General features: G+C 41.4%; 1 protein-coding gene across 1 annotated transcript in view; it reads left to right on the top strand.

Annotated features, from left to right (window-relative positions):
- The window catches only part of pmepa1 (prostate transmembrane protein, androgen induced 1), a 43,704-nt gene that overhangs the window by 7,732 nt on the left and 8,253 nt on the right, over positions 1-27,719 (top strand). The gene's annotated exons all lie outside the window — the stretch shown is intronic.

Raw genomic sequence — 27,719 nt, 5'->3', positions numbered from 1 at the left:
TCGGTTTTGCAAATCCAAAACTTCCTTATTTCCTTCACACCGACGCGAGTACATCTGGGCTTGGTGCCGCTCTTTACCAAGAGCAAGATGGTGAACTACGCGTTATCGCTTACGCTAGTAGAGGGCTCTCTTCCAGCGAGAAACGCTACCCAGCTCACAAATTAGAGTTCTTGGCTTTAAAGTGGTCTGTGGTAGAAAAATTACACGACTATCTTTATGGAAATGTGTTCACGGTTGTAACAGACAACAACCCGTTGACATATATCTTGAAGTCTGCCAAGCTTGACGCCGCTAGCTATCGTTGGCTGGCCGCTCTTTCCACTTTTGACTTTCACATCAAGTATAGAGCTGGCAAGAGCAACCAAGATGCAGACGGTCTTTCCAGACGTCCTCATGACGATCTGCCAGATGATGACGTGTCCCTGGAGGAAAGAGAACGAATCAGACAGTTCGCTTCGCATCACCTTTCTTCTTCTCCTGACCATCTTGACTTACCGCCTGACACAGTTACCGCCTTGTGCAGTCGTCATCTTGTTGAGGCCGATGGTAACTTACCTTCTGTCGCCTTTGTGGAGTCCTTGGCTTTGCATGCTGATGCAGTGCCAGATGCGTACGGAGAGGTTGAAGCATTAGGTTGTTCCATCATACCTACATTCAGCGAAGCAGATCTCCAACATCACCAGAGGTCCGATCCAGTCCTTGGGAAGGTCATCAACATGCTGGAATCTGGAAATGGGACAAATCCCAAATCCATTCCTGATTCATTGGAACTTAAGCTAATGCTTAAAGAGTGGAAGCGGTTTGAGTTCAAGAGTAACCTCCTTTACCGAGTCCGACAATCAGATGGTGACATCATTTACCAGTTTGTGGTTCCTACGTCTCTTCGGTCCCCCATTCTTTCTTGGCTCCATGAAGATATGGGACATCTTGGCTTTGATCGAACTCTTGACCTCATTCGCTCAAGGTTTTATTGGCCAAAGATGGCTAAGGACGTAGAGAACAAGATCAAATCTTGTGGACGTTGTGTAAGGAGGAAAACACCACCTGAGAAATCCGCACCTCTTGTAAACATTCAAACAACACGTCCCATGGAACTAGTCTGCATAGACTATTTGTCCTTGGAACCCGACAGCAAAAACACCAAAGACGTCTTAGTTATAACTGATCACTTCACGAAATACGCTGTTGCGCTTCCAACGAAGGATCAGAAAGCAACAACCGTGGCTAAGAGTCTTTGGGAGCAGTTTCTGATACATTACGGGTTTCCAGAGCGAATCTTAAGTGACCAGGGCAGAGACTTTGAGTCACAGCTGATCCACGAACTTTGTGCTCTCGCGGGTATCAAGAAAGTACGCACCAGTCCGTACCATCCCCGCGCAAATCCAGTTGAAAGGTTCAACAGAACTCTCTTGAGTATGTTGGGAACGCTGAGAGAAAAAGAGAAGAATCACTGGCGTGATTACGTGAAACCGTTGACTCATGCGTACAACTGTACGAAAAACGATGTGACGGGTTTTAGCCCGTATGAGTTGATGTTTGGGCGCCGGCCCAGGTTACCGGTAGACATTGCATTTGGTTTACCTGTCCAGAGTGGAGCTCCCAAAAGTCATTCTCAATACGTGAAGAATCTGAAAGCGCGTCTTGAAGAAAGCTACCAGATTGTTGTCAAAAATTCTGCAAAGGTCGCAGAAAGGAACAAAAAAAGGTTTGACAGGGTAGTAAGGGAATCAACACTCCAGGAAGGTGATCATGTGCTTGTACGGAACCTGCGGTTAAGGAACAAACACAAACTTGCAGATAAGTGGGAGTCAACTGTGTACAAAGTCTTGCACAGAAAGGGAGACTTACCAGTTTATACAGTGCAGTCCATAGATGAAGACGGTCCCAAGCGAACGCTGCATCGGGATCACTTGCTTCCTTGTAGTAATCTGGTAGACGACGAGGAGCCTGAGCAGGTCGCTCCAAAGGTACACCGTCCCAGAACGAGGAGCCAACAGTCTCAGTTTCACTCCCAAGAGAATCATTCAGAGTCTGAAGATGACTCATGCGATTGTCCACTTTCCTTGTCTGTCATTCCTGAGAAAAGGTTCGTTCAGGTCCTTGAGCTTCCTACGGGGCAGCATCCCCCTGTGAATCCAGCTCCAGAGGCTGATCATTCGTCAGCTCATTCCACACATTCCGAACCTCCAGATGTACTTGCTGCCAGCAACTTACCTTTCTCACCTGCTGAGACAGGTGAAGTGCTTCCCAACTTGGTTTTGGTGGAACCAGAGGTTGCGGTTGAGCAAGCCATTGAACCAGACCTGAACAGAGAAAGCATAGCTATGAGCGAAAGTCAATCAAAACCAACCGGAGATGTAGTTGACAGAGACGTAGCTGACACAGATGTAGTTGACGGAGATGTTGACACAGATGTATTTGACGGAGATGTTGACACAGATGTAGTTGACACAGACGTTGTTGAGACAAACATTGTTGACCAAGACCAGAATGACAAAGATGGACAACAGACCGACACAGATATCACTGACCAAGACGAACATGGACAGTTGACTGACATAGACACTGACGACCCAGACTTGACCACACGGAGGTCTGAAAGGTTCAGACGACCCCCCAAACGCTTTCATTATGATGAGCTAGGGAAACCTTTAATCTCCTTTGCCAAAAGTCTCTTGGAGAGTTTCAACAGAGCCCTTGATACTATAGGAGATGATAGTTACCATGCAGTCCAGGGAACTGAGCATGAAGGGACTCATACAGATTCAAGAGGGGAGGGTGTAACCCACATGGTTACTAAACCCATTTTTGTAGTTTAGATGTAGTACCCCGTTTCCCCACTTGGTGGCGCAGCACCCCTGCGAGTAATCGCCGACGCATTGAACGTGCCCCCGAACGTGACCTGTGCATGATCACAGTGTGCACCGTCCGCCATCTTAGATCAAGCTGAGACACCGAGCAGAGCGGTCGCACATGAACCGAGCTGAAGTAACGGGGTATGTAAAGTGAACAAAACCACGCTAAAACATCAGTAACTCTCGAGCAAAACCTTCATAAGTCTTCTGTTTATCAGGCAGAGTCGTTACGAGCGTGTGTGAAGGAGCGGGAGGCTGAGTTTACCGTGTTAAGTGTCCCTGAGAACTCCGGTAAGAAAATGCTAAGTTGCTGAGCAAGCCTCAGGCTAGTTGTTGCTATTAGCATGATAAGATAAAGTTCCTGTGACTGAAATATGTTCATAAAAACCAGTCGGAGTCCATGCTAAGTTCATGCTATGTTTCGTTAAGGGTTTAAACCTACTCTGGTACCTGCTGTATCATTGTGTATATTGAAAACGAGCTGTAAAAAGATCGCTAACAACCTAGCGCGAAGCTAATGCTAGTCGCCGCTATGCTAATTCTGGGTGTTACCTGCTAAAGGTGATATGAATGCTAATTGTGAAGCTATCTAAGCTAATGTGTGCTAGCTGGTTAAGCTAATGAGCCTTTACTGTGACTTGAGATGAGAAATGGAGACAGCTATGGTACAGAAATGTGGTTAAATGATACCGGGTCATGCTAATTATTTTTCCGGTCATTGAGATGAATGTATTCAGTGTTTTTGCACTAGTGATGGTTTAATATTTATTCTGTTAAAAAGAATTTATCCTGTTTAGAGTTCATACTGTAACTTTATGGTTAAAAACAGATAAAAAGCTATGGTTAAAAGATAAATATTGTGTTAAAAATGTAAATTCTGATTTATTGAGCTGTTTATAAATATAAATAGAGCTTTATTGAAATAAATAAGGTGATTTATGTTGAATTATAAGTTCATGGTAAATAATAGTCATGGTAAAAGTACTTATACTGTACTGTAAAAAATATGCAGTCTCATTTAAAGCATTTAAATGCAGAGTATCCTTTATTTGGGTATTTATGTGAAAGAATTAGAGTGAAAAGTGAAAGTAGAAAGATGTCAATTGAATAGAAAGTAATGATTATTTGTTCTACACTCTCTGTGTAGACTGGTTTTTTGTTCGACGGATTAAGACTTTGGATCCAGAATTCCGAGCCAAGGGTTCGGTGGCGAGCCAATCCAGCGAGAGAAAGATTCAGACGGAGCGGGTCCCAGCCTGGCCAGCTGTGAACCCAATCCGAGGAGCCCCGACATCGATTCACTTCACACAGATAAGAACCCATACACAAATCTACCCGGGTAGTAATTGAACATTGGACTGAACATTACACAGAACATAAACGCAATTGAACCCTGAACTCTGACCTTCGAAAAAGAGAAGGATGGACAATTTTCTTTGAACTTTTTTATTTTTTTATTTTGACAAATTAAAGAGCTCTATTTTTCTGTATTTTATTTTATTTTATTATTTTCATTCATTGCAATTCAATAATTGTGACAATAAATTGTTCACTATTACCAGCTCTTACGAACCTAGAGAATGTAGTGTTATTGTTATTAGCCAGAAAGACTACAGGCGCTACAATTATTAGTGTGACTGCTGAAGCAGTCACACTATTGTTCTTCTGTTTGGCCATTTTCTTCCGCCTTTTTACGGTCTTCTTCTAGTCCTTCATACTTTGTGCTATTTCAACAATTCATATATCAAAACGTGCAGCTTTTTTTGAACTTTATTGGCATTACTTTTCTCTTTTTAACTATTTATACTTTTTCAAATATTTAACTTTTTAGATGTTGACAGTGTGCAGATCATTAACAGACAACAATCTTCTTGACAACTCCACTGTAGTGTAGGGGTTAGGGTGGCCGCTTCCCAACCCTAAGGTCACTGGTTCGAATCCAAGGGAAGAACTCTTGTTATGTTATGTTGAATTCTGCTCTCCTCCACCGCCTTCAATTGGTCACAGGTGTTTGTTATCTCCTTGATTACTCATACCAGTTTGCAGCACATCATCACATTACAATGAATGACAACAGTCTTGAAAGCAGTGTGCTCTCTGTAGCCGAGTGGCAGAGTAAAGGTTTAGTGATCATATGGTCATGGGTTCGATTCCTGCCTTAGTCATTTCACATCATTGCTTGACTTTTGATTCCAATTATTCAGCTGTCATTGGACAGTCTTTGATTCCTCATAGTATAAAGCTCATTGTATCAAAGGTTTTCTTTACCCCTCACATACTGTCTCTGTCTGTAGCCTAGTGGTTAGCTTGCTGGTCTGGAGACCTGAAGGTTGCTGGTTCAAATCTTGCCTCAACAACAATTATAGTGCATTATTTTCCCAGTTGTCCTCTGTTGACTTCTGATAACTTGCTTCATGTTGAAACTGCTGCTCTCAGCCTGAAATTCACAGAAATTTTCATTCTAAGTCATTCAAGCTTGACTCTCAAGCTTTCTTGATGTTGACAGTGTGCAGATCATTAACAGACAACAGTCTCTGCAACTGTGTGTGCACTGTGGCCTAGAGGCAGAGTGGAAGTCTAATGACAATGAGGTTGTGGGTTCGATTCCGACCTTGGTCAAACATTTGTATGGTGATCACTGCTTGCACTATTTGCTAATTCTGCAACAGCGTTCAGTTGCTATCAGCAGTCACACCATTTCCATTCTTGGAAATGCTTTTTCTAGTTATTATTATTATTCTGTACACTTCTTCCGTTTTTCGGTCTTTAACTACTTCTTCATACTTTCTACTATTCAAACAATTCATATATCAAAACGTGCAGCTTCTTCAGGAGATCATTGGATCCATTCAACTTTTTCATATCATTCATACTTTTCAAAATATTCAAACTTTATTGAAATTTTTTCCCCATAGGAATACATTGAAACTGTCTTCAAACTCTTAAAATCTTCTCCTTCTTTGAACTTCAACTGCTTCAACATACTTTCACCTACAGACCTCATTCAACTTTTAAAATATTCACAAAACTTTCAAGTATTCATGTTGCATTCAACTTTTTCATATCTTCTACCATTATTGATCAGTACACTTCAACTGTTCATGATCATTTTTTGACAAAATTCAAATTTAACATGGGAGTCAATGGCACGGAATGTTCAGAGCTAGAGTGGGGATGACATCAGCTAGAGTGACAGAGGGTCTAAAAATCCTCTGACACTTTGCTCTCTATCCTGTCACCACGGCCACAAATTTCACTCTGGACACATAATTTCCCCCACTTTGGTAGACAAACTTGTGCTGTGTCTCACAGTGTGCTCCAAAACGCAGAGAGACTAACAGAATTTAAACTCGGAGCCTCTAAGTGCAGCCAGTTCCCTCTCTTCCTCTCATTGACTCCCATTGAAAAGTAGGAGCAGATTTTCTGAGAAAAGCAGAAATGACCTCCTTATATTTCTTGCGACTGTGAGAAAAGTTTTTGCCCTACAAACATTTAATGCACATTGGCTCGCTCAGGAAGGTCTCCTTGCCCCGATAGTCATGACCACATTCTGATAAGAGGTACGGTTCTCTTTTCAGAGGCTGTTGTTCGGGAGCTGCACAGAGCTCAAATCTCACTGCTTTGCTCTGTGTGGTGCAGACACAGAGAGACAGACACACAAGACACACACACACAGACAGACAGACAGACAGACAGACAGACAGACACACACACACACACACACACACACACACACACACACACACACACACACACACACACACACACACACACACACACACACACACACACACACACACACACACACACACACACACACACAGGCTTACAGCTCATAATCAGCCTCCAAATTAGTTCATATCTTTGATGGGAATTTTTAAACATCTCTAATAATTTATTTCTCTTACATACATTTCAGTTTATTCTTGTGAGGGAGATTTCAGGATTTGGAGCTTCTTCATGTCCTGACTTTCGGCTTTTCCACCTCTTTAACCCTTTACTTTAAGGACTTGAACTTTTTCTCATTAATTCTAACAATTCAGACCATTTCTCAATCATTTAAGGACTTTCACATTTTCATTCATAAATGTATATCTTCACACTCTTTTTTTTTTTTTTTTTTTTTTACAATTATCTTAAAACAATTCTGGCATTTGCATCCATTCCATATCATTCAGCCCGCTTACAAGTTATAGACTTGAGGTATTGCTTCATCTTTATACATATTTGTTCATGCTTTCAAGCTGTTAATAATCTATTTATTTATTTGAGAAGACTTAAATGTTATTTTTTTCATACTAATCTTCAAAAATTCAAGCAATTTTCCAAACATTTCATACAAATTCGACATCCTTCTTATAAGTTTTTCTTTTTAATATTTTCTCACCTATTTCAGATTTCAACCATTCAACTGTTAAACTATAAATATGCAGGATTTCTACATTTTCCTCAAACTTTTTATTAACATGTTTTACTTTTACCCTTCAGATGTTGTAGTTATTTTTTAGTTATTCTGCCCTACTTCTATATTATTCTACTTTTACACTTCAGATATTGTTTCATCTATATTAGTAATGGTTCAAAAAATGTTTTCAAACTGTTTTAAATAAATCTGAGTGCACTTTAACCTTTCAATTCATTCATACTATTCTTCACTAATTCAAGTAATTACCACCCATTTCATACATCCTCCATCTTTCATCTTCTACTTTTACTTTTCAGACTTTCAATTTCTTCATACTGATCGTCAACAATTGAAGTAATTTCAAACCATTTCATACTCTTCATATATTGTTTCATCTCTTCAAGATTTCTTCAGCAGTTTCTTAACTTAATTCAGCATAGTTTCATCAATTTATTCAGCTCATTCAGCTTCCATCTTTCAGCATTCACCCGTATTTCCTTCAGGAAATGCATTCTCTAGTTATTATTATTCTGTACACTTCTTCCGTTTTTCGGTCTTTAACTACTTCTTCATACTTTCTACTATTCAAACAATTCATATATCAAAACGTGCGTCTTCTTCAGGAGATTATGGGGTACATTCAACTTTTTCATATCATTCATACTTTTCAAAATATTCAAACTTTATTGAAAAATTTTTCCCATAGGAATACATTGAAACGGTCTTCAATCTCTTCAAATCTTCTCCTTCTTTGAACTTCAACTGCTTCAACATACTTTCACCTACAGACTTCATTCCACTTTTAAAACGTTCACAAAACTTTCAAGTATTCACGGTATATTCAACTTTTTCATATCTTCTACCGTTATTGATCAGTACACTTCAACTGTTCATGATCATTTTTTGACAAAATTCAAATTTAACATGCAAGTCAATGGCACGGAATGTTCAGAGCTAGAGTGGTGATGACATCAGCTAGAGTGACAGAGGGTCTAAAAATCCTCTGACACTTTGCTCTCTATCCTGTCGCCACGGCCACAAATTTCACTCTGGACACATAATTTCCCCCACTTTGGTAGACAAACTTGTGCTGTGTCTCACAGTGTGCTCGAAAACGCAGAGAGACTAACAGAATTTAAACTCGGAGCCTCTAAGTGCAGCCAGTTCCCTCTCTTCCTCTCATTGACTCCCATTGAAAAGTAGGAGCAGATTTTCTGAGAAAAGCAGAAATGACCTCCTTATATTTCTTGCGACTGTGAGAAAAGTTTTTGCCCTACAAACATTTAATGCACATTGGCTCGCTCAGGAAGGTCTCCTTGCCCCGATAGTCATGACCACATTCTGATAAGAGGTACGGTTCTCTTTTCAGAGGCTGTTGTTCGGGAGCTGCACGGAGCTCAAATCTCACTGCTCTGCTCTGTGTGGTGCAGACACAGAGAGAGAGACACACAAGACACACACACACACACACACACACACACACACACACACAGACAGACAGACAGACAGAAGGACACACACACACACACACACACACACACACACAGGCTTACAGCTCATAATCAGCCTCCAAATTAGTTCATATCTTTGATGGGAATTTTTAAACATCTCTAATAATTTATTTCTCTTACATACATGTCAGTTTATTCTTGTGAGGGAGATTTCAGGATTTGGAGCTTCTTCATGTCCTGACTTTCGGCTTTTCCACCTCTTTAACCCTTTACTTTGAAGGACTTGAACTTTTTCTCATTAATTCCAACAATTCAGACCATTTCTCAATCATTTAAGGACTTTCACATTTTCATTCATAAATGTATATCTTCACACTCTTTTTTTTTTTTTTTTTTTACAATTATCTTAAAACAATTCTGGCATTTGCATCCATTCCATATCATTCAGCCCGCTTACAAGTTATAGACTTGAGGTATTGCTTCATCTTTATACATATTTGTTCATGCTTTCAAGCTGTTAATAATCTATTTATTTATTTGAGAAGACTTAAATGTTATTTTTTTCATACTAATCTTCAAAAATTCAAGCAATTTTCCAAACATTTCATACAAATTCAACATCCTTCTTATAAGTTTTTCTTTTTAATATTTTCTCACCTATTTCAGATTTCAACCATTCAACTGTTAAACTATAAATATGCAGGATTTCTACATTTTCCTCAAACTTTTTATTAACATGTTTTACTTTTACCCTTCAGATGTTGTAGTTATTTTTTAGTTATTCTGCCCTACTTCTATATTATTCTACTTTTACACTTCAGATATTGTTTCATCTATATTAGTAATGGTTCAAAAAATGTTTTCAAACTGTTTTAAATAAATCTGAGTGCACTTTAACCTTTCAATTCATTCATACTATTCTTCACTAATTCAAGTAATTACCACCCATTTCATACATCCTCCATCTTTCATCTTCTACTTTTACTTTTCAGATGTTGTTTAATCTACATTAGTAATGGTTCAAAAATGTTTTCAAACTGTCAGTTTTAAGTAAATCGGAGTATACTCCAGACTTTCAATTTCTTCATACTGATCGTCAACAATTGAAGTAATTTCAAACCATTTCATACTCTTCATATATTGTTTAATCTCTTCAAGATTTCTTCAGCAGTTTCTTAACTTAATTCAGCATAGTTTCAACAATTTATTCAGCTCATTCAGCTTCCAGCTTTCAGCATTCACCCGTATTTCCTTCAGGAAATGCATTTTCTAGTTATCACTTAGGTCTCATGCATTTTCTGAGCAAGGAAGTGACCAACTGTCTAAGGGATTTGTGCTGCTATGGGCATTCATTGAAAAGTAACACTTGTCATTATAAAGCACCTTCAAGGTCATTATCCAAATCTTATGAACATCCCAACACCTCAGTGCGTATACCAGGCACTACGTTTGGGGTCCCTTTGAAGCCTACTGGTCATGGCCCAAGCACTATTGAACTTTATTACTATTGAATCAATTTTAAAAGGACTTGAGGTTTGTTTCAATTTCCGTGTTTATTTTTTTTCTCTGTTAAGGCCCTCAAAAATAAAACATTACAGCAGAATAACACCAACATTAATGATAGTAATTATAATCCTCCAACAACAACTCAAAAGCTTTGCAATAGCATTGCACAGCACTTGAGATTTGACTGACCAAATGTTGATCTGATGAATTCTCTAGGAAGTATCACATCCTTAAATCTCAAAAAGTGTGCCAGACTGTGGAGGAAACTTAAAATAGCTTCCCATCGGTGGTAGGCGGTGGGTGCAGGATAATTTTTCTTGTGTCTTTCTGCATTTTTGTACTGAATAAAATTCATACACACAGATGAATTCCCAGGGAGAGGAAAAAGGAAGCAAAGTTCCTATGTTTTTAATCACGATTGAAAACACGATTGGGTTTCAGTGCTCAGGCCCAGTTCCACAAACCAGTTATGATGTCTATCATTGTGTAGACTACATATACCATGACATCGTCCTATAGACAGGAATAAAAAGCAGCCCATTAGTGATGTAGGAATTAAGGCCATGAATAGCCTCCGGTTGGAGGAGCCAGGCTGTCCTCGTTCTGATGCTTTCAGTCTTTAGAAAAGAGGAGGAAGTTAAACACATGCTTAACGGCTGAGAGGAGTAATGAAGGATCTACTGTCACTTTGTCTATAATCTAATGGTGTCAATGTCTGTTTAGATCTCACCACATGACTCTGGATGCCCCGTGAACCTTTCTGTCCAGATGTAGCTTCTGATTCCACACAGCTGAGGATGCTCTTGATCCCAGAGCTATGAAACTGTCATCAGATTTTCCTGTGGCAGAATCAAGTCCTCGTGGTTATCTGCCTCTACCACCCGGACTAGTTTCAGGATGTAACCTGTTTATCCAGAATCATATTACCCCACCCAATTACCCAACTCAGCCGAAGCTGTTCCTCCCCCCGTCATCAAGCTCTGCTCTCTCTGCATGGGAACTGTTGGGTTTCCCTAGAAATTAAAAGTTCCTTGACATAATGGACATTTTGACCTGGCAACATACAACTAAAACTAAATCAAATTGAACTAAATATAAAACAAGAATAATTTTTGTGAAATTTTGTAGTGATTGATGAGTTAGGTCTTGAGAAATAGCTAAAAAGTGTTTTGTGGGGTCACACTGACCCTTTGACCTTCACCCTAATAACTGAGACATAATGTCCGTGGTTCAGGTAAAGGACTCAGTCAGGAAGCTGCCCAGACCAGACTGGGGAAACCATGAGCAACGCTAAACTGAGTATGGAATCTTGTTACCACAAAGTCAAAACATCATTACATGTTGTTGTATTAAGAATTTAATAAAATAGATAGAGGGATCTCATATAAAAAGTACAAGTATGTGCAACGACTGTGTCTCTCACACACACACACACACACACACACACACACACACACACACACACACACACACACACACACACACACACACACACACACACACACACACACACACACACACACACACACACACACACACACACACACACACACAGACTGTTCTGTCTGAAAACAGACATGATGTTTAGTCTAGCAGACAGATGGAGGGAAAGAGATAAACCTGAGTAGAGAAAGAGACATAGATGGTGAAACTCTTGAAAAGAGGAGTACGTTGTCAGAGAATGACAGAGAGAAAGAGACAGAGAGAGAGAGAAAGAGATATATTATGCCTGCACCAAAGCACTTTTTGGGTTTTCGAAAGCTCACATCCACAAGGCTAAAACCGGATTTTGTGAGGTCACATTGACCTTGACCTTTGACCTTTGAATCTATTCAGCTGCGGAGACGTGTCGGAATAAAAACACAGAGCTACAGCTGAGACGTTTGAGTGGCACTGGAGTGTGACGGGAAAGATGAAAGAGACAGAGGAGAAAGTTCAAGAGGATAATCCAGGTTATGCACATGAGGTGAAGTGATCAAAGGAGACCTGACAGAAAAAAACAGCAATCTTTGATTTGTATTCTGGTGACAGAGCTTCTATTTTATAACGGATTCCAGTATTTCTGTTGCCATAGTTCAACTACTTAAAAACACAACAACACAATCTCTCAATTCCCTTTAACTTTGAACGCACCCAAGGCCTTATGAGAGTGTGTAGAGGGCATCCTCTACACACTGTGCGATTTTAGCAGTCTTATAAGACTGTTGCATGACACACTATGCGACGTGGAATTTACAATCTTTGCTACGACGTCAAGTTTGACGTGTGCAGACTGTACGATGATCGTTCTACTGAATCGCAGGTCGCCCGCTCCCCCTCCTCCCCCCCTCTTCACACACAGACACAAGTCACCGGCACCAGTGGAGCAGTACCGCCAGTTGTCCGTTATTTAAAATTGAAATCACGGCCTGTATTGGTAGGCTACTAGAGAACATCACAGCAGTACCGTCACGTAATGAGAGCACATCTAAATGAGGACGAAGTCACCTCTCCCGGCGTAAACACGTCAATATTCTCCGGTAGGCGACCGCTTCTCATCATAGTCCGCACATGGGTTTTTTTTTTTTTTTTTTTTTTTGGACAGAGTTTCACCATGAGTTTCACACACAACTTTTCTGATGGCTGTATGAGTCTGTCCATGTTCCTCCTCTTTCTGCGACAGTAAAAAGGAATATACACCTCTCCAGACATGGCAAGATAAACTAGCCTATTCGTTTTTTAATTTAATGACTAGGCTATTTACTCGAAAATCAGTGCTCGTCCCTGTCACCTGCGCCACTGATAGACGTCCATCAGCTGATTAGTAGACGTAGGTCGTAGCAGTTTTCTGACACTGTCAGAATTTAATCGCAGGTCGTCTTTGGTCGCAAGACGCTGACAACGGCCGTCGTAGAGCCTGTCTCACTGTGCGACGTAAGACGGCCGATTTAGAGCTACGACCAAAGATTTCGCCACGATTCTCCTACTATCCGCCGTCTTTCGTCTGCGACGGCCAAAATCGCACAGTGTGTACAGGGCATAAAGGACACATCCGAGGTCCAGTCACAGACCACGTTCAGAGATGGTCTGGACCACATGTGTCCACATTCCTTCAGCTTTCCTGTTTACTCTGTTGACGATTAGTTCCAACACAGTTTCATCACTGAAAATAAATCACTAATTCAAATAGATTAATTTTACCGTAAAAGCTGTAAGCGGTGCATTAATTCACTCAAAGGTCAAAGAAATCTTTATTATCCCCTGGGGGCAATTTGTTTTGCAGCAAGCAGCAAACCAACAAACAAACAAACAAAAAAAGAAAACAGCTCAACAGACCATAAAAACCATAAAACAGCAACAAACAAGACAACAACAACGGATAAAAGTGCAGGAAGGTACAACAATCTTGTTACCACAAAGTCAAAACATCATTACATGTTGTTGTATTAAGAATTTAATAAAATAGATAGAGGGACTCAACCCTTCCCCCTGCTCTCTCTCTCTCACACACACTCTCCCTCATCGAAGACGCATGTTGATGCCGGGTCTGAACAGAGCCACGATTCCTCAACGATATATATACTGAGATCACGATCTGAATCTAGCCTTAGAGCAACAGTGCAACCAAACTATCAAAGCTAGCAAACCTGCTCTGTACTAACAGCCACATCATCATCAGAGCATCTTTTTCCTAGGAAACATTGCATCAAAGCAAAGGCCAAGCCTCAGTTCTGAGCATGTTTCTGAGCATGTTCACGAGCGTTGGGCGATCAACTGGTGCCATAGTCATCACCAGCTACACATTTCGCCACAACATGGATTATGCAATGCCATGAACACTGTGAGAATTCAATAGCCTGATCATACGACTGCCTGTGCTCATGAAAATGAGAGCTTTAATTTTAGCCTCAACATGTCGTATACTTACGTGATATTTTAGAAAATAAAATAGATTTGCTCAGCAGAAATAGCCACACCCAAAAAACCACCCCAAACCACACAGGTGTCACTACATTGTTTACCATTGTAGAGCACACGGAGGGACTTGTAAGAGATGGAAAGATAACACGAAAGCAATCACGCTATTCATATCTCAGGACATGATGCCTGCTCAAACAGTAGAGAAAGATCTGTGGTGTGCACTCCGAACGCAGCGTACAAGCTTCCTGGTCAGACGTTTATTAGCCAGAGGCGTCTGCAGATCCATGGCATCCTCCCAAACTACAGGATCCCCCCCAAAAACTGCCAGCCTCTAATACCCAATGGCCACAGCTTAGCAGTGAACTGTCTGGGGGTTGGTCGATAGCTGCTACCCTCGAGCTAACGTAGTCTTCCTCACATGTGTGGTTGTGTGTTATTATGCGTGTACTGTGTGTGTACTGAGGGTCTACGCACCTGTGAAGTAAAGTCTTTCAAATTTATTTAACTCAATTTCCCACAGTTCCTGAGTCACTTTAAACCCTCCTGCACATCCTCCTTCATCTGGATCTGGCTGGGACGTTGTAATTGCAGGGTCGCATTTACCTGTTACACCCACTCACACACACAGACACACACACACACACACACCCACATCTGTTCTGAGTGGCAGACATCAGTAGTCAAAGCATATGACATCAGCATTACTCACTGGCCAGCCATGTGTGTGTGTGGTGAAGTCATTGCTACATAGTATCAGCCCACAAGAATAGTTTTCTACCAGTTTCTACCAAGTTTCTCCACGTCTGTTCATCTTAACATCAAACCCCAGCAGTCTGACTCTGTAGCCAGCATAAATGTTATCTACAGTGTTTGTCTTAATGTGTGCGTGTGTGTGTGTGTGTGCGTGTGAGAGAGTTTGAGTTCAGCTGGAGGGTAGTGACATTTATTTTGGTTTCTGAATTTGAGGAAGCGAGTCAGAGTGTTCCTGAGAGGACAGGAAGTGAATGCAGCCTTGGCAACAGGAAGGACATGCTGTGAGAGGTCATCACTAGGAATCTGTTTTGATTATCAAATGACCCTTAGAAGATAAAAGAAAAAAGACTGCTAACTTTGGCTTGTTGCCTATAAACAGGGCTGAAGATATTATTATTTGGTCTTATACAAAACAATCATGTTCCTTTAAGTGTGGGGAATATGATTTGAAGGACCATCTTTGTACAAGCATCTAAACAGTCATTTAAATGGTGCACAACAATGTGACACAATTTTTTAATAAAAAAGCATGAGCTCGAAATATAATAATAATACCAAATACCGTATGTTATTTTTATCTGTGAAAGTACAGCCATATAGTAACACCACCAAAATGGAACTAGCTGCAGCAAAACACCCCTGTAAGAAATATAAAATGATTTTTATCTGTATTCACGCCATGGCAAAAAGTCATTGTCACATCTGAAATTCGTGTCTGATGTAGTAATGTGTCGTTATCATGTGTCGGTACAAAAAGACGTCTCTCTCCAGTTGTGTCTGATCTGCTTCTTCATGTGACAGTGGTGATGTTTATGAATCATTGTGAGCAGCAGGAAAAAGGAGCGTCACGTTCTCCCGTGTCCTCTTTTGACAGCGTCTGTCCTGAGGCTACAGAGATGCAGCTTTGTGTTTTGTCTGAAGCGGTAACAGCTCCTCCGCTGCTGAACTAAGATCACTGTCATCACTGTTATGTTACCGTGGTCCTACGGGAACAGAGAGAAAAGACAGTAGTCTGTGATTATTGATAGATTATTAGTTTTCCACAGTAATCAGATATGATAAGCTCTTTGGTTTAAAGGAGAGAACTGAGCCATCTGTCTCTCTGTGTGTCTTCGCCCTTCTCTCTTTCTCTGTCTGTCTCTCTGCCAGTCTCTTTTTCTGTCTTTCTCACTCAGTGAGTCGTGGAAATTAAATGATTGAGTCTATTCTGGCTGCCCTCCTAGAGTTATTATGTAAACCTCTCTGTCTGGCTGCTCTGTGCGTGTGTGCGTGTGTCTGTGTATCTGTGTGTGTCAGATGAAGCAGGATTTGTAAATGCATTTGCATAAAGACCAGAGTTTGTTTGTTATGACTGTCTGTCTGAATGTCTGTCTTTGATTGACAGCTGGCATTGCTAACAGAATCTCTTCAATAATTTCACAACAAGGAGGAAGTAGTTTCATACTCTGAGAGCTGACTCAGCTGTTTAGTCATTGTGTGTTTCCCATTTCCATGTAAGCCACCACACTGGGATGTGCACACACAGACAGTACAGTCACAAGGTCAGTGTGGCAGTGTTGAGTTCCCAGTTAAAGGGAAAGTCATCGGCGTATGATGTTTTAACTAATGACACAATATCCTATTATGATCTTGTGACAGTGTTGTATTAGTCTGAGAGAAACTCAAAATGGACTTGTATCTGGTTTTAAAGTGATACGGCAACATTTTTTTTCGTATCTTGCCTCACTCCCAAATCCATGACAAGCAGATAGCCACCATCCTTCCAACTGTGCGTACAACAAGTGGATAGAAGTGCATAGGTAGTGTTAGCCTGCCTCCTACCCAAGCCGAAATCAGCAGTCAAAAGCTGATTTCATTTTAGCTCTAAACTCTATATCACTTTATCAACATTTCAAACATTTTTAGGCGAGAAAGTAGCCGTTTAGATCAGCAGTGTGTCGTTAATTTGTCTAAATACCAGCTGTTTACAATTTTGTTCGGACGAATTAGGCGCTAGCCTACTCAAGCTAGCCGTTGTGACCAACGCACTTCCGGTTACTTCCGGTTACTTTCACAAAATAAAACACCCGTTGCCCTTTACATACAGAAGTGCTTTAGGAACCTAACCTTCCCTCGATGTAGCTAGCTTGAACCAAAATAAACTGTCTTTGCTTGAACCCTCCGTTTTGACCGATCTCGTCCCGTTACCGGCATTTGACCGCTCAAGATGCCTCACTGGAGAGTTTTGTCAGCTCTGAGACGAAGATCGGCCCACCGGTTTCCGTTTAGAGTTGCTGAAGAGTGTCTCTGATGACTTTAGGTGGAGGCAGGCTAACACTATACATCACACTATACACTTCCAGCATTTGAGCTATGCTAATTACGGGCGATATGGGCTCTCCCTCGTTACTGCACGCACAGTCGAAAGGATGGTGTCTATCTGCTTGTCATGGACTCGGGAGTGAGGCAAGACACACATTTTTTTTTTTGGCGTATCCCTTTAAGCCACATACACTTTTGACACCTCTGTGGTTTTCATCTATATTTAACCAGGATTTCCTACGGTGCAGTCTGACACACGCACCTCTGTTAATGGGGACCCAATCACTGCTCCCTCTCCTCCTCCTCCCTGCCCTCATTCAGGCAACTTGTCATCCCACGTGGAAGGGCAGAACCAAATATCTTTTCTACGCCGACATGAAGGATAGTTACGATCATCTATTGTTTTACCCCCTCTGGGCTGTTCTGACAACGTGATCTGATGAGGCATGCAAGGAACTGAGGAGCCGTGCTGACTGGACTGATTGGGCTGCTTTATGACAATAATGTGCATTGTTGTGCACACACCATTGCTGACGGTGTCTCTGAGTGAATACATATCTGCGTTGATATGATTATCCCGTGGAAAACCAATAAATATTTACCTGATAAGAAACCTTGGGCTCCCCGAGAGATTAAGACTGCTATTTATAACAAGAAATTAGCTCTCAAAAATGTTGACAAGGATGTGATCAAACCATCACATTAGGAATAAAAGTGTGTAATTAGACGGGGGAGGAGGAACTACATGGATACTGATGAGTACAGATTACAGTAGAGTGAGAATAGAGGGTTGTGGGATGGCATGAAGCTTATCACAGGCTATGGCCCTACATCTCAGATACGTGACGGGGCCTGCAGATGAGGATGATTTCTTTTTTTGCCAGTTTTGTCAAACATGATTCCTCTGCACAACTTCAATTGGCCCAATGTGGGATTTTTTATATGATTTGCTTTCCTACAAAAAAACTAAAAGTACATAATAATCAATGTTATTGTGAATCTGTTTATATCCCAGACTCTACTACCACAAATAGCCTACAAGAAAACCCAGTGGCACTGAGAATATACCATTGTCATTTTATGGTTGATTACCAACTAGGGCATCCAGGAAGCCTTTTGCATGTGTGGTACTGATGTTTTCGATGATGATTCCTCTGCTGATGTTCTTCATCAGCGGTTACCACCTTCATTCATTTGCTGTTGTGCTGTCCACTTAACTTCTACATGTTTCTTACTGTTGTCTGTCTCACACTGTTGACATTCAGTTCCCTCCCTGGGAGAGTGATAAAATATTGATGATAAAGTATTCAGAGTAAATGTAACAGCTCCCACCATTTGACGTCCTATGTCTGAAGAGCTTTAAGGAATCCCATTTTTGGAAGTGAGACTGTTTTGCTCTGCATTTCTACTGGTTTCAATTCCCTGGTCTGTTCGTTATAAAGAGAAGGACGCCGCTCTGGATAATTCAGCTGCTGGTAAAAAAAAACGCCAAACATCTGGTTCTCTTAGAGGCTGTCACAACTAAAGTTAGCGGCAAACTTTGCTTCCTCACTCATTCAGCGCCGTCTTTTTTTTTTTTTTTTGATTGAGAGACCCCTAGAGGTAGAGATATCACAATGAGAGACTGATCCCCTAACCCTAAACCTATGTGGTGTTTGACTCGTACTGTCTTTGTTCCCCCTTCCTGTCATTATGTGAAGTAGAAAGACCCATGTTGGGAAGAAACACACACACACACACACACACACTGTTCTGCTTCATTCAATAAGCAAAACTCTTTATGACCCCAGCGTTAATCACGTGTGTTATTTTACATAATGTGAAACTTTGAAAGTCTTTCCAGAAAGGCAGAAAGAAAGAAAGTTTTTTTGTTTTTTTTCTCAAGTGATTTATAAATCTTGAAATGTTTGCATGATCGCTGGTATTTTGGGCCCCATGCACTGCATGATCAAATATTTTTCAGGGCCCATCAGTCACAGGCCCTGAGAATGATCCTAAGTTAGGATCATTCTCAGGGCCTGTGACTGATGGGCCATATGGCGCCTCTGAGTAGATGTTATGTAATATTTTTAGACAAACTTCTCTGACTTTGTGATCAAACCGGAGCAAACCACTTATTTTCCCAGTGATGTATAAAAATGTTCTCTGATACAATAATTGGTGCATTTACATAGTCAACAGCAGTATCTTATAGTATCCACATGGGTCTAAATTAGTTGATTTTATTAAACCCCCCCACCCCCCTCCCCTCGTCTTATTTATGCTTTTCATTCATCCTCTCAGCTGTTCATTGTTTCCTGGTCTAGACACCAATAACGCACAAAACAGAAACCAGAGAGTCATCAGCAGGTCTCATCATGCATATATGTAGATGCATGCAGAGTGTATGTCTGGAGGTCGAGGTCGTGGTCACTTTGGGGCTGGGGGGCTGTGTGTGTGTGTCTTTGTCTGTGTGTTTCTGCATATGATCTGCATATAAGTGTTGCGCTGAGGCCCGGGAGTCTGTCAGACATATATTGCCCCATTAATTAGCCTGAAGTCAGAGCCGGCGTGCCTATATGTGCGTCTGCGCTGTGAGTAAACTGTCTGAGTGCCAAGAGGCGGCTGTATAAATAAAAGAGAGTGACTGTCTGCTGTCGGCAGCCCTGGGTGGAGATCTTCTTGTTTTTCATTAATTAGTCTGAGACGAAGAAAACCTGTGTGGTTCTCTGCTCCTCTAAATACTTGATGATGCTGTTCTTCTGCGATGCTTGAAGATGTCCAATGTTTATAGTGTTCTCATTAACTAATGTGTAAATGTGAAAAATGTGCATTTTGTTTATCAGTCTGAGATTGTTCAGTCCTTTTAGTACGGATTTATTCTTCTGCTTTGTGTCACTGAATTTAACCTTTATTTTACATACTCATTATAGTTTTATAAGGAGAAAGCCCATATTGTTTTTTTTTCATATATAGTGAGAGAAAGGGAGGGAGATTGTGCCGTTATTATGAGACAAATCTGTGTTTTCTTGATTATTGATTATATTAAGCTACATATCAGTTCAGTTCAGTTCAGTTCTGCTTCTTTGTGTGAATATTGCTTTTAAGTGAAAGTGCAGAGTCACAGTCACTGACACACTGATGTAGTTTTCCCACAGTGAACTCCTGAAGCTAAAGATAAGGCTAACAGTCAGTCTCAGTCTGGTCCAGACCTGATCTAGACAACAGACATCTCAGTCTGTAACACACATGCACACACACTCTCAACCCCCATCCATGGCACAGACGTCCATGACCTTGGGACACACACACACACACACACACACACACACACACACACACACACACACACACACACACACACACACACACACACACACACACACACACACACACACACACACACACTTGTAGAGAAGCGTGCGTCTGCCTCACTTTGCCCTCTGGCCCATAGGTAACAGCTGGGACCATATAATTTGCATCCAAACCCACCACACACACACACACACACACACACACACATAGACACACACACAGACACACACACACACACACACACAGACATACAGCGTGCTCTAGACAAAGCAGCTGGGAAAAAATAAATAATAAGTAATAATAAGAAACTGAAGAAGTAAAAAAAAATACATGTGTTATGACACTTGTGCTGTGGGTTAAAACAGTTGAAATGAATGAATCCACACCACAGCTCTGATTGGACCGAATTACAACAGTACCACTATGATGTAACTCATCCAGACAGGGTTTTAAAGATTGAAAGATCTTCAAGGTTTTTGATGTGTGACACGAAACCACCAGAATACGTCTGGGGACTCTTTTTCTTCTTCAGCATGTGTGTGTGTGTGTGTGATGACTTAAAGTTACAGCCGACAGTGATTACCACTGTTTACCATGAGTGGAGCTGGAGTTGCTGATGACGGCCTAATGGAGGGATGGATGGCAAACAAGCTGGGAAACTGGCTCTGTGCCTTCAAAGCTCAAAACAATATGGGCCTTGTGTGTGTGTGTGTGTGTGTGTGTGTGTGTGTGTGTGTGTGTGTGTGTGTGTGTGTGTGTGTGTGTGTGTGTGCCAGCTGGCAGGGCTCTCCTCACTGACCAAGGTGTGGGAGGTTGTTAGACACAACATGAGCATCAATTGTTTTTTTTCTGACCATGCCAGGAATTTGTCGGCTCAGGTGTGGTGGGAGTTTTTTGAGAGAAAGATGTGTCGCTCTCACTTTACTTCCTGTAACTAGACTCTCTAGTTTTTGAGAAAAACTAACTGAAAACTGAGAATGAGACCCATTTTTGTTTGAAAACTCCAGGTTGTAGTGTGTGTGTCTGTTGCTGTCTGGACAGGCGATCTTTAGTCACATACATTTTGATAATTACTCTTTCTCTTATCCATGACTGTCCTATCCTTATTAACCACATGTTTGTTTTTGAAACCATGACAGCGAACTCTGACCTCCAGCAAGTTCTGGATATTATCTTAATTTTAGCTGAAGTCATCCCTCTCTCACACACATACAGTGTTAAAAAAAAGGAAACTAGTCTCGAGGTGTGTTCTGGGTTTTTCATGTTGATTTGAGGAATTCGACAGAAATTCAGTTTTTGAAAAATCAAACAGGAACTACTGTGACAGCTCAGTGTTATCATGTGTTTCGTTTGAACAGCTTTGTCTCAGTGATCCTGTTTGGGCTAAGGAGAGGCTTGTTTTGTCTGCGGTACAGGATATCTCTCTCTTACATGCACACACACACACTCACATGACGACACAAAGGCGAGTTGATTCCTGTTTAGGATAGAGTGCAGATCTGGGCTGATCTGAGACCAGTCTTTGAGGGGGAAAAAAAACCTTTTCAAAAGCAGGTGCTTTTACTTTTTCCACTGACGGTCACTGAGCTGTTCAGGTGAGACGAGTGAGACACAAAAGCCGTCACATGCTCCTGGTATGTGTCTGAGGGCAGCAGCAAGGGATAGACAGATTCATATCAGATATTATTTGATATATAATATTGAATTATTATTATTCTAAACACTAAACATTATAATGTTGTAAAATTACTTCTATGTTGGTTGTTTAAAAGAGTTTTAATAGGGGGAATTTACAGTCATATACAAGAAAAGATAAAACTGTAAGTGAATTGATGATGACAACACATGAATAGATTATGAAGACTGCAGGCCTGAGATCAGCAGGTGTGACCAGGTACTTAGTTACAGGCCTGAAGTCATTGATTAAACAAACAGCTCATAAATGAAACAATTCTGAGTTTAGTTTTAATAATTCAAGTTGCTGCATCTGAACTGTGTGAGGAGCTTCAATATGACTGAGCATGTGGCCAGAACTGAAAACATCGCAGTAACTCTGTTTCAGGGTTGGTGCCTCCTCTAGAGACAGAACAGACAGAGTTTACTACCTGTGTAGTAAAATAAGGTGGTGCTGGTGATGAAAGAGAGTCAAGCATCAGTTGTCAGAGGCTCTGCTGCTTGTTCAGACCAGTGTCTAAGTCAATGACATTGTCTCTACATTATGTGGAGCGGAGGGTCAGTGATCCCTGGCTCCTCCAGTCCACATGGAGAAGTGTTAGGAAAAAAAGTGCAATATTTTGGTGAAAGCTTCGTGTGAATGTGGCTAGAAAAGTGTTATATGCAGTCCATTCAAATAGAGACGGATGTAGCGTCTGTGATGTCAGGTCCCACAGGTTGCTGATGTCACTCAAAGTGACCTGAAGTCTTACTGAAACACAATAAAACAGGTGATGGTCGAAATGAACAGAGGCTTTTTTCCAGTTGGACGTTGAAGTCAGCTATCATCACAATCTCATCCTCTAAAAGTGTAAATCCTGGTTGACTGTAGATCAGTGTCTTCTAATGTAGTTAGAAGAGAGTGACCAGGCCAAAAGATCTTGTTAGAGGCCCTATACCCTGGGACTTAAATTGAAGGTCCTGCTGCTGCTGCTACTCTGACTGCTGCCTATACTGCATACTGTATACTCAATGAAAATGAGATCACACTTAGTTTAGTTTAGTTTATTTGTTTGCACCAAAAAAAAAAATAGATAGATTAAAATACACTGGCAGAGAGACAGGAGACCCAAAGGGCCTATACAGGGCCTCAGCTCAGGAAATTCACAGTTAAACGTACATAACAAGGAATAAAAAAAACAAAAAAAACACCAACAACAAAATGATGGGGAGGGGAGTTGTGACAGCAACTTGCATTTGAGCTACATTCATACTGTTACCGATGCTGATAACCAATAACATTTTTATACACCAGAGGTTAAGAAAGGCTAAGATGTAGTGAGTAAAGATGAATTGAACATTTATAGCTCGGCCAATAATATATTCAACATCCATACTGCAATCACAACGAAAACAACAACAGTTACTCCATGACTCTTCAAAAATCAACATTTATTATTGTTTCAAGGAGGAAAACAGACCGAAAATGAACAAAGTCAAGGCAATGTTGGCTTATTATAATGGGCTCTTTGCACAACTCCAATACTTCCTGAACTTAGTGCTGCTCCTTCATTTCCTGTCTTATATTATTGGACAACCTGATTAATCCAGGTGTGTCTGACCATTGTGGCTACTCAGACACACCTGGATTAATCAGGTTGTCCAATAATGTAAGACAGGAAATGAAGGAGCAGCACTAAGTTCAGGAAGTATTGGAGTTGTGCAAAGAGCCCATTGGCTCTAGAAATGTCATTATCTGACTTATCTGTGTATTTGCCGATAATTATTGGCTGATAATTATCTGTACGATAGTTATTGTGCACCCCTAATTTTGGCGTCACACTTAATAGCACACTAATAGGCCGGGTCCAGATACACATCCTTAGTGATGATAAGGACGAGAAAAGACACAACATAAACACAACCTACGTCTCAGAGCAGGACACAAGTTTTCAGAGTGTCAGGAACGAAGAGGTGAAACAGGACGAGGAGCAAATTGAGACTTTTCCGCGTTTACATATCCACCGACAAGGTTGCAGAGATACTGACTCAGCAGACACGTGTACACGCACCCACGCACACACACACACACACACACACACACACACACACACACACACACACACACACACACACACACACACACACACACACACACACACACACACACACACACACACACACACACACTGTTTACCCATGTGCTTTCTATTCATCAATGTGGAATTAATCCCCACATAAGCACACCACACCTGGTTAGACAACAATGTCTGAATGTCTGTCTGGCAGCGCTGCAGGAAACTTCATGGCACATTTATCAAGATGAATATAAGAATCATGATAGATTATGTATAGATTATTGATCTGTACATGTAACCTGATGCAGTGGGAGTGCAGACTGTTAATGACTAGTATTATGTCTGGTATCAGACGCACACAAACAGACACACTCACACACACACACACACACACACACACACACACACACACAGCCCACTGCATGTGACCTGCCCTGTATGACTCTGTCTGACTTTCCTCTTTCACATTCAAATGAAGAGTGTGTGTTGTGTGCACAAAGCTGATTGTGTGCGCAGGGTGCAGGGGTGTGAGACGACAGAGTAGTCTAGCTCCTTCCAGCTAGAATTATAATGAGACACACAGACACACACACACACACACACACACACACACACACACACACACACACACACACACACACACACACACACACACACACACACACACACACACACACACACACACACACACACACACACACACACACACACACACACACACACAGAGAGGGAGGGAGAGAGGGAGAGGGAGAGGGAGAGAGAAAGCCAGACAAGCAGCTGATAATGAGGTTTGATTTTCATATGTTTCAGACAGAAAGCTCTGCAGGTCAGCTACTACACAGAGGAACAGTGTGTGTTTGTGTGTGTGTGTGTGTGTGTGTGTGTGTGTGTCACTGTGAGTGTGAGTGATCCTTGCTCTTATTTGTAGGACTTCACATCCTCTCACTTTTTCCATTGTTAACATTAATGACTGTGCTGAGTGTGTCTGTTCTCTCAACCAGACTCATATTTAATTTCTGTTCATTGTATTTATTGTGTTAAAACACAGTCTGTCTGCTGTCTATGTGGTCACAGTAAAAAACAGAAATAACACAAACAGTAGAAAATCAGACTGTCCTCTTGTGTTTATGTGTCACTGTGCTCTGACTGCTGCTCACTTACTTTTGTATTCTCCTCATAAATATTATTTCCTTTTCTTTTTTTAAACTGCCATTTTATCTCAGTTTTCAGTACATGAATGTTTTCACTGCCAGTTTTTTATTTTTATTTCTGCACTGCAATAATTAAGCGTTGCACTAACCAACATTATGTTAAAAGTCAAAGCCCATGGTTGAACAGGCTCTATCATTTCTCTTATCCTCTTCTTTATTTATTGGCGGCCGACAACCATTTGTCTGACCTCAGAACACTTTGGTCATGTGCAGTAGTAATTGTGAGTGTATGGCCAGAGTATGCACAAGTGTCACTATCTGGAGGCTGACAGCCAGATAGGCCAACGAGACTTTTACAGCCGTGCCACTGTCACGGAGGCCAAATCTTTGTTCTTTTTATTGCCAGCGTGTTTAAATTATTCATTGCTATCAAGGTGTTGGGAGAATGTAAAGAAATAAAACAAAACTAATAGATTACCTATTCCATTTTTTTTTTAAACTCAGGGATTAAAGTGCTTTGTGCAACAGTGTTACAGTCTAGACTGACAGGTTCAGCCTTGGGTGCAGCAGAGTTCAGAGCGAGAGTGATCACCTACACTGGTCATGTGTGAGCCAGTGTAAACAGGGAGCAGATTGTCTTCTCTGCAGTTGGTTACTTACAGTAAATCCTGGCAGCAAAGAGCAGCAAAGACAGTTGTAGCATTAAAATACAGAGTCATAACCGAACAACAGCTGCAGCAAAGACAACAAGGTCAGTAACATGCATCTGTGTTTATTTTATATTCACCATGGGGGTTTGCATGATCTCCCTGTCCCTGTGTCTTCCCGCTGTCTAAAGACGGTTGACGGGCGACTCTAAATCGCCCATAGGTGTGAATGTGAGTGAGTGAGCTCTATATGTAAGCCTTATGAGGCTGATTGACAAGGCGTCGGCTGTGATTGGCTCCAATAATCAGTAACTTCCAACGAGCAATTCTGACTCGATGGGTTGTTTGCAAACCTGCTGGACGTCGGAGGTCAGAGGTCGCAGAAGTCCTGACTCTGTTGTCGAGAGTCAATTCAGCGGTGAGAATATGCAGTCTCTCAGCATGAGCGTAGCTAGCACTCCAGATGGGACTCACAGTTTAACGTGGGAGTTCCCTGGATTAGCACGTTAAATTTAGACTAATGCTTCTCCTCTCTGATCGACTCTGTTCAGACAGATACTGACAGAGAGAGAGACAGGGGACCAGAGTCCTTGAGTTGGTTTATTCCTCTCATCACCACATGAAACTGAGCTTCAACAAATGAGAGTTACATATTACAGTAACCTACAATGTGTATATGAGCTGTTTAACCAGAAGACAACATCGCTGTATTGTCAATAACTCTGTGGTCCAGTGGGGCAAATGTTTAACTTCCTCGTGGTCGTATCCCTCCGCTACTCAGACTAGTGTCAGGTTACATCCTGTCCATGAATCCAAGCGAATGTTTACGCCAAATTTGAAAAAGTTGCTGAGATGTTGCATGAGAAAACAAGACAGACCGATGAATGGACGCGGACAACCTGAAAACAAAATGGCTACAGCTCTGACTGTTGTTGGCAGTGAGTGGGGCACAACACAACCACCATGACAGTTACTCTTCAATGGGACTGAAATAACCCATGTTGATAGGTCCATATCGTGGCTGACGCACTGACCCAGTTCACAAACAAGGGCCGTGAATGGACAATACACAGCATCAGACTGGAGAAATCATACCCTCAACTTTATGACAATGCAGACTTTGTATATGAGTTTGGTGTCAGTGTCAGGCTGAGCTGTTCTCTGAACTAGACTGAAATTCACATTCAAAATCGTATAGTTATCCAGGTGAAGTGAAAAGTGTAGTGGAAAATTATGTTTCATTTTTCAGAGACTAAGAAAGATAAACAGATAATGGACACCCTCAAGCACACACAGACACACACACACGCACACACACACACAAACAAACACAAACACAAACACTTCCCTCTCCATTTTCCCACTGTTGAAAAAAGCAATGGGAGTTTTGTGTACCAAAGCTCCCACACTTATTGGCTGCACCATGACATCCAAAGTCAATCGAGTGTGGACTGTGTAGTGTGTGTTTGTATATGTGTGTGTGTGTGTGTGCGTGTGTGTGTGTGTACCTGACCCCCCTTCCCTGTAGCCTTTCTCATGGAAATTGGGAGGCAAATTGTGTGCACCTATGACCTACAACTCTCTCTCACACACTGACAGGCAGCCAGCCAGACACACACACACACACACACGCATACACAAACACGCACGCACACACGCGCACACGCACACACACACACACACACACACACACACACACACACACACACACACACACACACACAC

Source organism: Trachurus trachurus, assembly GCF_905171665.1.
Source record: "Trachurus trachurus genome assembly, chromosome: 5".
NCBI classification, from domain to species: domain Eukaryota; kingdom Metazoa; phylum Chordata; class Actinopteri; order Carangiformes; family Carangidae; genus Trachurus; species Trachurus trachurus.
This window is presented reverse-complemented; position numbering and strand designations above follow the sequence as displayed.